Here is a 17,762-nt window from a genome sequence, read left to right on the forward strand (position 1 = left end):
CTTATGGAAATGACTATTTGGATACTCGCTTACCAATACCACAGCCAGGACTCGAACCTGGATCCCAAGTAGCGAGAGTGTCACACTACAGCTTAGCACCAAGTCCGTGCAAGTTTCCTTTGAAACACTTATTGCTTTTTAATCTAGGAAGAGCCTATTAGCTACCTTTGGTGATGAATGTCACATTATATTTTGGGGGGTAGGTGGTAGAAGAGCCGCAGACTGAACCTCGCCCTTTAATAAAGGAAAAATTGAAATGGAAAATAACCGTTATATTTATGAAGCTACAGTAAATGAAGTCCTCCTCCGTGGCCGTGCGGTCTAAGGCATCATGCTTTGGGCGGCGGTTGCGGGACGTCGATCCCGGGTTCAGTCTCCGGGAATTTTCGGCCTGTGTACAGGGTCGGTGGCAACCCACCATCGTGAGGAAATTGGGGAGCTCCGAGTGAGTGAGCGTAATCCGGTCGCGAAGTAGTACAACGGCTGGGGGTCGGTCGGGCTGACCACCCGTCCCACTAGTCTGGCTGCAGATCTCCACGCCCCCTGGTGGCCCGCGTGGAAGAGATGCCAGCAGTCGGTGGGTAAGCCTTGGCCCAATATTGGGCTGTTACAGTAAGTTTTCAATATTGAAGAATGGGACACGAAGAAACAGCCATTCTCGCCGCTCTAGAGGGCTGATTCTGTAGGAGAATTAAAGTATTATATTATACAACAGTATTTGTGAAGTACTTGACATTATCAAGAAAATAAATGTTGTGCTTAGTTTTTTCAGGACGTTCGTATCCTCAGAGCACTTCCATGTTATCATGCTAAGCTCTACACCACCCAAGATTGGAAGAATTTCCCTTTTCGTAGTAGCTTTCCTTGTTTGAGCTCCAGTCACGTGTCGTAAAAAACGCGCACTTTTCGTGGGTACCTCTGAAATGGCATGCTTGGAACACGCCTCAGACAGCACATGGGACTACTTGAAGGCAAGAGTGTCTATCGATGGTTGAAGTCGCCATCCCAGAACAGCCTTGCCAGCAGAGTTGAGTTGTACTGGCGTGTTGGACAGTGGAGATAGAGACCGGCGTTCGAAGGTAAGTCTTCACTATTTTTACATGTTTAAGTTATATATAGGTATATATATATGATGATCAGATTGTCGTACCTGAAATAGTTACACCAACGGTGCATTTCGTTGTCACGGGTGGGATACACGGACTACATATTTTATATTAAATTAATTATTCTACTGATAGTTAAGCAACATTTTTCTTACAGTTTATGTGCAATAAAATATTATACTTAACACTTGATTAAGCACAATTGCCTGTTCACTTAATAAAAAAAATCTAATTTCTGTGAATTGTCAAATGATTAAAAATATATTGTTTAAGACAGAGAGAGAAAGAGAAGGTAATTGGCCTTTGATTGGATTGATTTGTTGATTTATTTGTTGTTTAAAGTCCACTTTATGCATAGTAAGGCTAATCTGAACTGGACCTACATTTTAAAGTGGGATCCGAACCACTATGTGCCTCCACCGGGAATCGAATCCGGGACCCCTTGATTACAAGGCGACGACGCTACCACTGCACCATCGGGGAGGCTAATTGGCCTTTGAATATTTTTGTGGAGTTGAGGGGGAAATGTAACAGTTGAAGCAGAAATTATTTGTTTTTTGGTGTCACGGGTGGGACACAATATAAAACACAAGTAAATCAAAACATTACAATAAACGAACAATATGTAAATACGTTTTACCCTCTAACTTAATTCTATATAATAATTGAAGTTTTATGCAAATGACAATTTTGGTAGCACATTGCCTTGTAATCAAGGGGTCCCGGGTTCGATACCCGGAGGAGGCACAAGTGGTTCGGATCCCACTTTAAACTGTAGGTCCAGTCCTGATTAGCCTAACTGTGCATAAAGTGGACTTAAAACAGCAACTCAAACAGCAAATGACAATTTTTGATAGTTCACTTACAAGATAGGATAAAGTTACAGCCATGTATTTAATTGTAAACATTGAGGTTCAGGGGCACTTTCGCATGGAATACCCCCAAAATGTGTTTCAGATTTAGAAATAATGACAGTTCATTGGGAGGGGTGGTCGCGTTGAAAGTCTCAGATTCTCTGTAGCTTAGCCGTTGCGAAAGTGATTTTTTATGGCGTTGCTGAAATTATTCTCATGCCCGTTTGCACAAACGTCGATTTGCTCGCAAGAAAGAGTAAACTCAAAGTTAATCCACAAATAGACTGAATACCTGTTGCACCGGCAGAAACAGTGAATAACCTCGAAGCAGTGGCGTAGCGGCCGCCTCCACAATGCGGGACGGAGGGACGAGGTGTAGGGCCAGGCCAAGTTCTCGATAGGCTCTTGACATTTTTGCGTAATCCCAGAATTTTAACAGGTTGTGTCGCTTATATCGAAAAATAATGTTGAAGAAAGATATGTTGTGGGTTAACAATGACGCAATTCGATCTGGAAATTCTTTGACGCGAGCGTTGTATGGAAAGAGCTGTCCTTTCGTTTATTGTCGATGAACTTAGACGTATGAACAATCTGAGTTAGCTCAACTGGACGAATCAACGTGCACCACAAACAATTATACCCGACTAGGAGTTAATTTTTAATTAATATGTAGGAAGTGGTCCATGTGCCGAATTACTAACTCGCAGTCAAATTCTCCCTTAAGCCTGGTCCACACGTAATGTTTTGTCAGTCTTGCATGATGAGGTAAATTTGACAGATATGAATGACTCAATACACGCGGACACACTATTCATGCTTTCTCTATCTTTGCTTCAGTCTTTCCAAAACACCATAGATGAAGCGCGTTATTGACAAGTATATTTCAGTGTGTACGGTAAGAATGATAAATAAAAATTTTCATCTTCCACTGTGGTCACGAGAGTGGTTACTTAAGGGAGGAAAATTCTCACATTTCAATTTGCTCCGTGAATTAGAGCAGGAACATGAAGATAGGCATAATTAATTAAATTACGTATGGATGTTACGATTTGGAAGCCTACTGCAAAATAATAGCGAAAGTAACACCAGAAATTAAAAAACAGGACATTGCTCATCCAACATCAACTAGACCCGGCGCAAAATTATACCAAGTGTCACAGTTTTGTTTGAAAACAAAGCTCAAACTCATCAGTTTTTCAATTGGTCTTCAAACCTCACTCTGTTCATGCAAGACGCCCAACTTGTTTGGTTTGATCCGTCTTCCATGATCATACAAGACTGACAATGATACATTACGTGTGGACCAGGCTTCATTTTCAGAGAAGAAAATAACTTTGTAATTCATAACTTTTACAGCTAATAGTTAATACTTATTTTGTGTGTGTTATTTAAAATGCAACTTCCCACAAAATATATTCAACGGGACCCCACGACAAAATTTCCATTATGTTATTGCGTTACACGTTACTCTAGACTTTTACCTGTACTACGAAAAGGTAATAGATTTTTCATTTAACTGTTATACACTTCAAAAGGGCCCAAAATACTCAGTAGGAGGTAGGGCCCAATGCCCTAAGGCCCAGTGCCCCCTGATAATAAGTTGTGTGTTTTACATCTCTCTTCGGTCTCGCAGGGTTCCGTATACAAGTTAAATGCCGTCATTATTTTGAGAGGTTTTGTAAAGTTCATTTTTTCCTTCCGTATTATAGTTCTATGGGCATTTGCGTCGTACCAGTTTGAGGATTTAATATATTTGAGTATCTTGATTCATGAAAAATTCCAAGAAACTTATATTGGGTGGTAAAATGGAAAAAATCGCATCTTTTAAATTTTGTATTGCGCTTTCCATAAAGACAACACTGCGACCGGTTGCCAAGGAATTTGGGTTGGACGAAACTTTCTCAGGTTGATCCTACTGCAGCGGCGGCTCGTGGCTCTGAATTAGGATTGATTGATTGATTGAATTGTTGTTTCAAGTCCATTTCATGCACAATAAGGCTAATCGTGAATGGACCTACAGTTTAAAGTGGATTCCGAACCACTGTACCATGTACCTCCACCGGGTAACGAACCCTGGACCCCTTGATTACATCTCGAATTAGGAAGAGGACTATTAGGAAAACGAGGTAATAGCTATAGAAAATTAGATCAAAACTTACACATACTAATTAGAATGGGGTTTCTAATAAAACACATATTAAATTTTAGTGTGTTAGGAACTCTATTTTTTAATTTGTATCTGTTGATCTAATTTTCTCTATTACCCCATTTTTCCTAATAGCTGTTCTCCCAATTCAGAAACACTAGCTGCTCCAATTCTCCCCATTTCTTTCTTTGTTGTTGATCTACTGGGTGAGTCAATACTTAGGCTATTTGCACCCGCCACATTACACAGGGACCACTCCCTTATCGTAACTAAAATCAAATGTCTCCGAGGAATAAAATATCCTTTCCCTTGGTTAAAAGCAGAGGTTGTAAAAGGGCACTCGACACATACAAGGACTAAACGGGCTCCGTTACTTTGTAACCCCACTTTTTTGTACCATCGAAACCTCATTTGTTAAATTTTGTACTATTTTTGTACTAATCAAAAATGCTAAAAATAATTTTTGTACCACTCAATTTACCGTCGAAAAACAATAATCAATTTTGGGGTTACAGAGTAACGTCTCAACCTCATCATCAGTTTCCGCTAAGTTATCCACATCAAAATATTGTACTATTTATGTACCATTTTTTACCACTATTTAAAAATTTTGTACCCATCAGAAACAGCCAGAAAAAGGGCGGGAAAATTTGTACCTTACAACCATATATTTTTGTACCGTCTCGAGTTGCTTCAAATAATATTATGCTATTTTGTACTAATTTTTAAAATTAAACTTTATACACACTACTTTACAACAAGTGGATATCCGATTTTTATACCATTCTTAAAAATCCCCCCCCCCAAAAAAAAATTGAAATTTGTATTTACTTCTTAGAGGCAGCAATTCACGGAAAAAATTGGACAAAATGTTATCTAATGTGTGAGGTTTTTGTCTTCTTAATATTTTAATAAAATCTCTAGAATGAGTACTTTCCAAAAAGCCCCTCTATTATTTTTGTACCGTTACGAAAAACCCGAAAATAATTTTCAAATTTTGGATTTTTCACATCAATGTACTAATTCATATGAATACATGGACAAAATATTATTATATTGGTGAGGTTCGGAGCTCCCAAGCACATTATAGATATGTACTTTGTATCAAGTCCCTTTCCAGTTTTCGTAAAGTCACGAAAAACCCGGGAAATATTTTATAAATTTCACGTTCCTCGCATAGACATGCAGTTCACAAGAAAATATGAACAAAATATTAACGAATGTGTGAGGTCTATATCTGTTTAACGTTTAAATAAATGTTCTAAATGAATACTTTCTATTAGGCCCCTTTTTCATTTTTGTACCGTCACGGAAAAACCCAAAATAATTCTCATATTTTGATTTTTTCACATCGATGAACAAATTCTATCGAACCCATGGACAAAATGTTATTATATTAGTGAGGGTTAGCGCTCTTTAATCCTTCAAAATAACGATATGGGCTCTAACTTTGTATCATGTACCTTTTTCATTTTTGTACCGTCACTGAACACCCGGGAAATATTTTTCTTATTCTTACTTCTTCGCTAAGACACGAAGTTCAAAAAGAAACTATAAACCAAATTCTATCGAATATGTGAGGTTTGTATCTAACTATTCTGTAAATAAAATTTTCTATGTGATTACTTTCTATTAAGCACTTTTTAAATTTTTGTACCGTCACGGAAAACCCAGGAAATATTTTTGAATTCTTACTTAATCATTCAGACACGAAGTTCACAAGAAACTATGGACAAAATATTATCAATGTGTTAGGTTTCTATCTAAGTAATCTCTAAATAAAATATTCTATATGATTACTTTCTACTAAGACCGATCTTGACTTAAGTACCGCCACGAAAAACCCGGGAAATATTTTTGAATTCTTACTTCTTCACTGAGACACGAAGTTCACGAAAAAACTACAGACCAAATAGGATCTAGTCTCTGAGGCTTGTATTTAGGAAATCTTTATATAAAGTCACCTATATATTTACTTTCAATTAAGCCCGCTTTCGATTTTTGTACAGGCACGAAAAATCCAGGAAAGAATTTTTAAATCTTACTTCTTTGCAGAGAAACGAAATTCACAAGAAATTCTAAACCAAATATTATCGAGAGTGTGAGGTTTGTATCTAAAAAATCTCTAAATAAAATATTCTATGTGATAACTTTCTATTAAGCCCTTTTTTGATGTTTGTACCGTCGCGGAAAACCCGGGAATAATTTTTCAATTCTTACTACTTCTCTGAGACACGAAGATCAAAAGAAATTATAGACCAAATTTTATCGAATGTGTGAGGCTTGTATCTAAGTAATTTTTAAACAAGTTCTCCTATATAATTACTTTCAATTGAGCCCGTTTTATATTTTTGTATCGTCACGAAATATCCGGGAAATATTTCATGAATTCCTACTTCTTCGCCAAGACAAGAAATTCACAAGAAAATATGGTCCAAATATTATCGAGTGTGTGAGGTTTGTATGTAAGTAATCTCTAAATATAATATCCTATATGATTACCTTCTATTAAGACTGTTTTTGACTTAAGTACCGCCACGGAAAAACCGGGAAATATTTTTCAATTCTTATATCTTCGCTAAGACACGAAATTCACAAAAAATTATAAACCAAATATTATCGGGTGTGTGAGGTTTGTATCTAAGTAATCTCTAAATAAAATATGCTATGTGATAATTTACTACTATGCACGTTTTTTTTATTTTTGTACCGTCACGAAAAATCTAAGAAATATTTTCAAATTCTTACCTCTTTGCTGATACAGGAAATTCCCATGAAACTATGGACCAAATATTATCGAGTGTGTGAGGTTTGTATCTAAGTATTCTTTATATAAAGTCATCTATATAATTACTTTGTATTAAACACGTTTTTGATTTTTGTACCGTCACGAAAAACCCGGGAATAATTTTTGAATTCTTACTTCTTCGCTGAGAAACGAGGTTCACAAGAAATTATAGACCACATTTTATCGAATCTGTGAGGTTTGTATCTAAGTAATTTTTATATAAAGTCATCTATATAATTACTCTCAATTGAGCCCGTTTTTTGTTTTTGTACCGTCACGAGAAAAACCCGGACATATTTTTCATTTCTTACTTCTTTGCTGAGACACGATATTCACAAGAAACTATGAACCAAATATTATCGAGTGTGTGAGGTTTGTATTTAAGTTATCTTTCTATAATGTCATCTATCCAATTTCTTTCTATTAGTCCTTTTTATTATGTTTGTACCTTCACAAAAAATCCGGGAAAAATTTTCTAATCCTTCCTTCTTCGCTGAGACATAGAACATACAAGAAGAAACTATGAACCAAATATTATCGAATGTGTGAGATTTGTATCTATCTAATATTTATATAAAGTCATCTATATAAATACTTTCCATTAAACACGTTTTTCATTTTTGTACTATCACAAAAAATCAGGGAAAGATTTTCTAATCCTTACTTCTTTGTTGCGACATGAAATACACAAGAAACTGTAGACTAAATATTATCGAGTGTGTGAGGTTTGTATCTAGCTAATATTTATATAAAGTCATCTATGTAAATACTTTATTTTAAGCCCGTTTTTAATTTTTGTACCGTCACGAAAAATCCGGGAAATGTTTTATTAATCTTCCTTCTTTGCTGAGACACGAAGTTCACAAGAAACTATGGACGAAATATTATCGACTGTGTGAGGTTTGTATCAAAGTAATTTTTATACAAAGTCAACTATAAAATTACTTTCTAATAAGCCTGTTTTTTATTTTTGTGCCATGTCAAAAAAACCGGGAAAGATTTTCTAATCCTTACTTGTTCGCTGAGAGATGAAATACACAAGAAACTTTATACCAAATATTATCGAATGTGTGAGGTTTGTATCTATCTAATATTTATATAAAGTAATCTATGTAAATACTTTCTATTAAGCCCGTTTTTTATTTTTGTACCGTCACGAAAAATCCGGGAAATATTTTATTAATCTTCCTTCTTTGCAGAGACACGAAGTTCACAAGCAACAATGGACCAAATATTATCGAGTGTGTTAGGTTTGTATCAAAGTAATTTTTATACAAAATCATCTATATAATTACTTTCTAATAAGCCTGGTTTTGATTTTTGTACCGTCACAAAAAATCCGGGAAAGATTTTCTAATCCTTACTCTTTCGCTGCGATATGAAATACATAAGAAACTTTAGACCAAATATTATCGACTGTGTGAGGTTCGTGTCTATCTAAAATTTATATATAATCATCTATGTAAATACTTTCTATTAAGCCCGTTTTTGATTTTTGTACAGTCACGAAAATCCGGGAAAGATTTTTTAAATCTTACTTCTTCGCTGAGACACGAAATTCACAAGAAATTCTAAACCAAATATTATCGACTGTGTGAGGCTTGTATCTAATTACTCTGTAAATAAAATATTCTATGTGATCACTTTCTATTAAGTCGGTTTTTGACTTTTGTAGCTTCGCGGAAAACCCGGGAATAATTCCAGAATTCTACTTCTTTGCTGAGACACGAATTTCACAAGAAATTATTGACCAAAATTTATCGAGTGTGTGAGGTTTGTATCTATCTAATATTTATGTAAAATCATCTATGTAAATACTTTCTATTAAACCCGTTTTTAATTTTTGTACCGTCACGAAAAATCCAGGAAATATTTTATTAATCTTATTTCTTTGCTGAGCCACGAAGTTCACAAGAAACTATGGACCAAATATTATCGAGTGTGTGAGGTTTGCATCAAAGTAATTTTTATACAAAGTCAACTATAAAATTACTTTCTAATAAGCCTGTTTTTTATTTTTGTGCCATGACAAAAAATCCGGGAAAGATTTTCGAATCCTTACTTCTTCGCTGAGACATGAAATACACAAGAAACTTTATACCAAATATTATCGAATGTGTGAGGTTTGTATCTATCTAATATTTATATAAAGTAATCTATGTAAATACTTTATATTAAGCCCGTTTTTTATTTTTGTACCGTCACGAAAAATCCGGGAAATATTTTATTAATCTTCCTTCTTTGCAGAGACACGAAGTTCACAAGCAACAATGGACCAAATATTATCGAGTGTGTTAGGTTTGTATCAAAGTAATTTTTATACAAAATCATCTATATAATTACTTTCTAATAAGCCTGGTTTTGATTTTTGTACCGTCACAAAAAATCCGGGAAAGATTTTCTAATCCTTACTCTTTCGCTGCGATATGAAATACACAAGAAACTTTAGACCAAATATTATCGACTGTGTGAGGTTCGTGTCTATCTAAAATTTATATATAGTCATCTATGTAAATACTTTCTATTAAGCCCGTTTTTGATTTTTGTACAGTCACGAAAATCCGGGAAAGATTTTTTAAATCTTACTTCTTCGCTGAGACACGAAATTCACAAGAAATTCTAAACCAAATATTATCGACTGTGTGATGCTTGTATCTACTTACTCTGTAAATAAAATATTCTATGTGATCACTTTCTATTAAGTCGGTTTTTGACTTTTGTAGCTTCGCGGAAAACCCGGGAATAATTCCAGAATTCTACTTCTTTGCTGAGACACGAATTTCACAAGAAATTATTGACCAAAATTTATCGAGTGTGTGAGGTTTGTATCTATCTAATATTTATGTAAAATCATCTATGTAAATACTTTCTATTAAACCCGTTTTTAATTTTTGTACCGTCACGAAAAATCCAGGAAATATTTTATTAATCTTATTTCTTTGCTGAGCCACGAAGTTCACAAGAAACTATGGACCAAATATTATCGAGTGTGTGAGGTTTGCATCAAAGTAATTTTTATACAAAGTCAACTATAAAATTACTTTCTAATAAGCCTGTTTTTGATTTTTGTGCCATGACAAAAAATCCGGGAAAGATTTTCGAATCCTTACTTCTTCGCTGAGACATGAAATACACAAGAAACTTTATACCAAATATTATCGAATGTGTGAGGTTTGTATCTATCTAATATTTATATAAAGTCATCTATGTAAATACTTTATATTAAGCCCGTTTTTGATTTTAGTGCCGTCACGAAAAATCCGGGAGAATTTTTTAAATCTTACTTCTTCCCTGAGACGTGAAGTTCAGGAGAAACTATGGACCAAATATTATCGAGTGTGTGAGGTTTTGTATCCAAGTAACCTGTAAATGAAAATTCCCATGTGATAACTTTCTAAAAACTCCGTTTTTGATTTTTGTAGCGTCGCGGAAAAACCGGTGAATAATTTTTGAATTCTTACTTCTTCGCTGAATCACGAACTTCTCAAGAAATTATAGACCAAATTTTGTCGAATGTGTGAGGTTTGTATCTATCTACTATTTATATAAAGTTATCTATGTAAATACTTTAGAGTAAGCCCGTTTTTGATTTTAGTGCCGACACGAGAAATCCGGGAGAGATTTTTTAAATCTTACTTCTTCGCTGAGACGTGAAGTTCAGAAGAAACTACGGACTAAATATTATCGAGTGTGTGAGGTTTGTATGTAAGTAATCTGTAAATAAAGAATCCTATGTGTTAGCTTTCTAAAAAGTCAGTTTTTGATTTTTGTAGCTTCGCGGAAAACCCGGGAATATTTTTTGAATTTTTACTTCTTCGCTGAATCACGAACTTTACAAGAAATTATAGACCAAATTTTGTCGAGTGTGTGAGGTTTGTATTTATCTCTTATTTATATCAAGTCATCTATGTAAATACTTTCTATTAAGCCCGTTTTTGATTTTTGTACCGTCACGAAAAATCCGGGAAATATTTTATTAATCTTCCTTCTTTGCTGAGACACGAAGTTCACAAGAAACTATGGAACAAATATTATCGAGTGTGTGGGGTTTGTATCAAAGTAATTTTTATACAAAATCATCTATATAATTACTTTCTAATAAGCCTGGTTTTTATTTTTGTACAGTCACAAAAAATCCGAGAAAGATTTTCTAATCCTTACTTCTTTGCTGCGACATGAAATACACAAGAAACTTTAGACGAAAAATTATGGAGTGTTTGAGGTTTGTGTGTTTCTAATATTTATATAAAGTGATCTATGTAAATACTTTCTATTAAGCCCGTTTTTGATTTTTGTACCGTTACGAAAATCCGGGAAAGATATTTTAAATCTTACTTCTTCGCTGAGACACGAAATTCACAAGAAATTCTAAACCAAATATTATCGAGTGTGTGAGGTTTGTACCTAAGTATTCTGTAAATAAAATATTCTATGTGATACCTTCCTATTAAGTCCGTTTTTGATTTTTCTAGCGTCGCGGAAAACCCGGGAATAATCCTTGAATTCTTACTTCTTCGCTCAGACACGAATTTCACAAGAAATTATTGACCAAATTTTATCGAGTGTTTGAGGTTTGTATCTACCTAATATTTATATAAAACCATGTATGTAAATAAAATATTCTATGTGATACCTTCTTATTAAGCCCGTTTTTAATTTTTGTACCGTCACGAAAAATCCGGGAAATATTTTATTAATCTTACAACTTTGCTGAGACACGAAGTTCACAAGAAACTATGGAACAAATATTATCGAGTGTGTGAGGTTTGTATCAAAGTAATTTTTATACAAGATCATCAACATAATTACTTTCTAATAAGCCTGTTTTTTGTTTTTGTACCGTAACAAAAAATCCGGGAAAGATTTTCTAATCCTTACTGTTCTGCTGATCCATGAAATACACAAGAAACTGTAGACCACATTTTATCGAGTGTGTGAGGTTTGTATCTATCTAATATCTACCTATATAAAGTCACCTATGTAACGACTTTCTATTAAGCCAATTTCTTATTTTTGTACCATCACTGAAAATCCGGGAGAGTTTTTTTTAATCTTACTTGTTTGCTGCGACATGAAATACTCAAGAAACTGTAGACCAAATATTATCGAGTTTGTGAGGTTTGTATATATATAATATTTATATAAAGTCATCTTAGTAAATACTATATATAAAACACGTTTTTTATTTTTGTACCGTCAAGAGAATCCGGGAAATTTTTTTTAAATCTTACTTCTTAGCTGAGACACGAAATTCACAAGAAACTATGGACCAAATATTATCGAGTGTTCGAAATCTGTAACTAAGTAATCTTTATATAAAATCATCTATATAATTAATTTTTAATAGGCTTGTTTTTGGTTTTTGTACCATCACTGAAAATCCGGGATAGATTTTTTCAATCTTACTTCTTTGCTGCGACATGAAATACACAAGAAACTGTAGACCAAATATTATCGAGTGTGTGAGGTTTGTATATATATCTAATATTTATATAAAGTCATCTATGTAAATATTTTCTATTAAGCTTGTTTTTAATTTTTGTACCGTTACGAATAATCCAGGAAATATTTTATTAATCTTCCTTCTTTGCTGGGACACGAAGTTCACAAGAAACTATGGACGAAATATTATCGAGTGTGTGAGGTTTGTATCAAAGTAATTTTTATACAAAGTCAACTATAAAATAACTTTCTAATAAGCCTGTTTTTGATTTTTGTACCGTCACAAGAAATCCGGGAAAGATTTTCTAATCCTTACTTTTTGCTGCGACATGAAATACACAAGAAACTGTAGACCATATATTATCGAGTGTGTGAGGTTTGTATATATCTAATTTTTATATAAAGTCATCTATGTAAATACTTTCTATTAAGCCCGTTTTTAATTTTTGTACCGTTACGAATAATTCGGGAAATATTTTTTTAAATCTTACTTTTTAGCTGAGACATTAAATTCACAAGAAACTATGGACCAAATATTATCGAGTGTTCGAAATCTGTATCTAAGTAATCTTTATATAAAATCATCTATATAATTAATTTCTAATAGGCTTGTTTTTGGTTTTTGTACCATCACTGAAAACCCGGGAATAATTCCTGAATTATACTTCTTCGCTGAGACACGAATTTCACAAGAAATTATTGACCAAAATTTATCGAGTGTGTGAGGTTTGTATCTATATCTTATTTATATAAAGTCATCTATGTAAATACTTTCTATTAAGCCCGTTTTTAATTTTTGTACCGTTACGAATAATCCGGGAAATATTTTTTTAAATCTTACTTTTTAGCTGAGACATTAAATTCACAAGAAATTATGGACCAAATATTATCGAGTGTTCGAAATCTGTATCTAAGTAATCTTTATATAAAATCATCTATATAATTAATTTCTAATAGGCTTGTTTTTGGTTTTTGTACCATCACTGAAAACCCGGGAATAATTCCTGAATTATACTTCTTCGCTGAGACACGAATTTCACAAGAAATTATTGACCAAAATTTATCGAGTGTGTGAGGTTTGTATCTATATCTTATTTATATAAAGTCATCTATGTAAATACTTTCTATTAAGCCCGTTTTTAATTTTTGTACCGTTACGAATAATCCGGGAAATATTTTTTTAAATCTTACTTTTTAGCTGAGACATTAAATTCACAAGAAACTATTTACCAAATATTATCGAGTGTTCGAAATCTGTATCTAAGTAATCTTTATATAAAATCATCTATATAATTAATTTCTAATAGGCTTGTTTTTGGTTTTTGTACCATCACTGAAAACCCGGGAATAATTCCTGAATTATACTTCTTCGCTGAGACACGAATTTCACAAGAAATTATTGACCAAAATTTATCGAGTGTGTGAGGTTTGTATCTATATCTTATTTATATAAAGTCATCTATGTAAATACTTTCTATTAAGCCCGTTTTTGATTTTTGTACCGTCACGAAAAATCCGGGAAATATTTTATTAATCTTCTATCTTTGCTGAGACACGAAGTTCACAAGAAACTATGGACCAAATATTATCGTGTGTGTGAGGTTTGTATCAAAATAGCTTTTATACAAAATCATCTACACAATTACTTTCTAATAAGCCTGGTTTTTATTTTTGTACCGTCACAAAAAATACGGGAAAGATTTTCTAATCCTTACTTCTTTGCTGCGACATGAAATACACAAGAAACTTTAGACCAAAAATTATGGAGTGTTTGAGGTTTGTGTGTTTCTAATATTTATATAAAGTGATCTATGTAAATACTTTCTATTAAGCCTGGTTTTGATTTTTGTACCGTTACGAAAATCCGGGAAAGATATTTTAAATCTTACTTCTTCGCTGAGACACGAAATTCACAAGAAATTCTAAACCAAATATTATCGAGTGTGTGAGGTTTGTACCTAAGTATTCTGTATATAAAATATTCTATGTGATACCTTCCTATTAAGTCCGTTTTCGATTTTTCTAGCGTCGCGGAAAACCCGGGAATAATTCTTGAATTCTTACTTCTTCGCAAAGACATGAATTTCACAAGAAATTATTGACCAAATTTTATCGAGTGTTTGAGGTTTGTATCTACCTAATATTTATGTAAAATCATCTATGTAAATACTTTCTATTAAGCCCGTTTTTAATTTTTGTACCGTCACGAAAAATCCGGGAAATATTTTATTAATCTTACTTCTTTGCTGAGACACGAAGTTCACAAGAAACTAATGAACAAATATTATCGAGTGTGTTAGGTTTGTATCAAAGAAATTTTTATACAAGATCATCTACATAATTACTTTCTAATAAGCCTGTTCTTGATTTTCGTACCGTCACAAAAAATCCGGAAAGATTTTCTAATCCTTACCTTTCTGCTGATCCATGAGATACACAAGAAACTGTAGACCAAATTTTATCGAGTGTGTGAGGTTTGTGTCTATATAATATTTATATAAAGTCATCTAGGTAAATACTTTCTATTAAACCCGTTATTGATTTTTCTAGCGTTGCGGAAAACCCGGGAATAATTCTTGAATTCTTACTTCTTCGCAAAGACATGAATTTCACAAGAAATTATTGACTAAACTAAACTACTAATCGAGTAAACTTTATCAAAAAGAATGTCAAACAAATTTCAGGCATATTATAATACTTAGTCTATTGTTTTGATTGAATACGTTACTCATAAAGGTGATCTGAAATTTGAAAGGTATTATCAGTATTTTCCGTATCGGTACAAAAATCAGAAACGAAGTTAATCTTAAGTACTCATGTACATAGTTTCATATGAGTAGTTGTATTGACTGTATTATAAACTCGATAAAGGAAGAGCCCTCCTCCAGCAGATTTGTTTACACTTAAAACTAGCTCAACATGAGCATATGAGCTTCTTGCTCTAGTGTGGAACCCCCTCTAATCCAAGATTTTTGTAAAAAAGCCCTCATGGATTCCATGAGAAAGGAAGAGCCCCTCAGATTGATATGCCTATACTTACAAAAGGCACTTCTGTGAGATTGTTGTCCATAAACTTGTCAAAAATATGGCCCTCTTGATGGCCACACTTAAAACTAGGCCAAGAGACACACACACACACACACACACACACATATTTACTTCCAATTTAAGTTTAATTAGACCCCAGCCTCAATCCAATATTAAAACAATGCAATATGCAGAGGCCTTCTAGAATTGCTCCGTGACTCTCTCATTTCTCACATCATAAACATATGATTTTTCTCCTATGAGAATAACACTACATATGGTGTCATCAGGTAAAGCCTCATGAAATTCACAGATAATTTTAATGTTTGTTCTGTCACTCACCACAACTTGTTTTCTTTTTGAGGTGTTAATTACAAACATGGGTCTCTGTACCTTGAATTCATCAGGTGTGTAGTACATGTCAGTATTGCCTGTAGTGACTCTCTTGAAAGCCGAAAAAGCCTCATATAATTTGAGGAAATCATTCTTGGACATGTCTAAATTGTAATTTTCTCTAGGAAATACCTCATTTCTGCCATTTTTAAGATATATGTTCTTGATGTTGCAGTTATCAAATTTGCTTGAATTTTTTTCCTGATTGTTGTGTCTTCCAGTCTGAAACAGTACCACTACAAAATCAGGCATGTCAAATTGAATGCTAGAGAATGAATTTGTAGCATCAAACTCATAATAAGTACCAGATGCGGGCTTCTGTACGCATTGATATGTATAAAATTGCAGAGGAATCTGTGGATTTTTTAGAATATCTGCTTTGTATTTAAGACCATAGCTGGCCTCATACTCAACAACAGGGATTCTTAGCTCCATAGTCTGAATAATGCATTTGCCTGCATCTGGTAGGGTATTAGGCAGAGCTTCTCCTGCAGGGTTTATTGCACTGTACCTCATCAAAGCATTGTTATCATTTGCAGCTCTTCTAAATGTGATTCTTAAACCACCCTTCCACATAATTTCTTTGTAATCTGAGAAGAATCCTGGCAATAGGCGCATGGGGAACAGCACAGTGTGGTTCTTAGATAATATCTTATCACCAGCTTCAAATCCGCCTATTTTGTAGTAAGAAGCCTCGGTTTTGGATAATTTTAATGTGGCCAAAGCTGTGGAGGTAATGCCGGGATAATCCACTCTGTTTATAACAACACCATGTTTTCTGATCTCAATTTCAGAGAACAGATGCGGCACAAAATTGTCTACCAATCTTATATTTGAATTTGCCGGATAATCTGTACCATCGAGCTTTACAACATCAAATTTGATGTATAGATCTGCTCTGTGAGGGTGTATAAATCCATCCCCTACATCAAGATCAACCTCAATTTCTGTGTTGGGTTGATTTAAATTTGCAAATGTCCTCCTGTTTGGGGGGAATGATTGTAGCTCATAACTCTCAATATTTTCCATTGTATGTATTTTTATTTAAATATTAATCTCTATGATTGCAGTTGTTGTGGCTCCAGCAAAATCAACTAATTCTTCTTTTTCATTAGTGACCATCAATTCAATGTAGTCTATTCTGTTATGGCACACAGGAAAATATAATGTTGGGGATGGATTGTAGATAATGGGCTCCATAAATTCAGAATTAGGTTTGAATGTTGCAATGATGCCTGTTTGTTTGTGAGAGCCTATGCCATTTGATTTGGTGATCATACCCTCTGCTACATTACAGTGAATATTTAGAGTCTCTATGGCTAAGAATTTAGGTATATTCATAGCAGTGTGTTTGATGCCTGCTTCAAGTTTTGTGTTGTTCTCAAATCCTAACAGCTCTCCAATAGTACCCAGATCCACTGTTTCTGTGGCAGATACAATTTCTACTCTGTGAGTGACAGAATTTTGACTTAACACTACACCTCTGGGTAATTGAGCATTTAGAGTGGAGAGATTATATTGCCCTGGAGTGATGACAATTTTTTCATCTCCTACTGCAATTGTGTTGTTGTGGTGTGTAATATTTGGGATTAGGTACATGCCATAAAATGCCCTGAGAGCTATTGTTTTGGGATACACTATATCATCATGCAATTTGAGTTTCAATATTGAATTTTGGCTGGTGAGATGGAATACCCCCATGATGTTTCAGATACCACAAGGCTTTTTGAAAATCTTCAATTGATGGTTTATTTATTTGAGACATATATCTAAGAACAGATAAACACAAATGTCCGCAATTAACATCTTTGAAGTTTTGAACACGGGCATTATTGTAATAAAGATTAGTTGATTTTAGATATTTGATTAAATTTTCAGGTGGAACACCTCCAAATGAATCAAATACAAATGCCTCATTGTTTAAATATTTAAGATAACAGATCCAGTGAGTGCCCTGATTTTTGTACTCATCCAAATTAACAATGCCACACTCTTTGTTGAGTGGT

At 33.9% G+C, this 17,762-nt stretch overlaps 1 protein-coding gene across 1 annotated transcript in view; it reads left to right on the plus strand.

Annotated features, from left to right (window-relative positions):
• The first annotated feature begins 941 nt into the window (after positions 1–941).
• Positions 942–17,762, plus strand: part of LOC145982718 (TNF receptor-associated factor 4-like) — a 56,030-nt gene continuing 39,209 nt past the window's right edge. Inside the window, exon 1 of the mRNA XM_083116082.1 lies at positions 942–1,079. The gene's annotated coding sequence lies outside the window, so the exon portion shown is untranslated. The remainder of the gene's footprint in view (positions 1,080–17,762) is intronic.

The sequence above is a fragment of the Lepisma saccharinum genome, unplaced genomic scaffold, assembly GCF_977018435.1.
Source record: "Lepisma saccharinum unplaced genomic scaffold, izLepSacc3.1 HAP1_SCAFFOLD_362, whole genome shotgun sequence".
Taxonomy (NCBI): Eukaryota; Metazoa; Arthropoda; class Insecta; order Zygentoma; family Lepismatidae; genus Lepisma; species Lepisma saccharinum.